Here is a 338-nt window from a genome sequence, read left to right as displayed (position 1 = left end):
ATATGTGTCTTGTCATTTCGACAGTCGGTTAAATAATGATTGCTAAACAAGTAACATAGCGGTCAATTTGAAGACAAATAAGTTTATGACATATATTGTATTACGAACAAGCCTTAAAGTTTATTGAGAATTTCAATGTACGCATGATTTAAACCAATGGTATCATGTAGATTCAGCCCATTGGTCTGTCGATTAATATGCATCATCTCTGATATTAACCTTTTATTATAATAATTTTTTAGATGCAAAATCTCTACGTTTTGCCAATCAAAGTCATGATCGTTTTGCAACCTATGTTCTGTGATCACTGAATGAGTGGATGCTTTACTATGGATATG

This window comes from Trachymyrmex cornetzi, unplaced genomic scaffold (assembly GCF_001594075.2).
Source record: "Trachymyrmex cornetzi isolate Tcor2-1 unplaced genomic scaffold, Tcor1.1 scaffold1224, whole genome shotgun sequence".
In the NCBI taxonomy this organism is placed as follows: domain Eukaryota; kingdom Metazoa; phylum Arthropoda; class Insecta; order Hymenoptera; family Formicidae; genus Trachymyrmex; species Trachymyrmex cornetzi.
The sequence above is the reverse complement of the archived record's forward strand: the minus strand, read 5'-3'. Positions refer to the sequence as shown.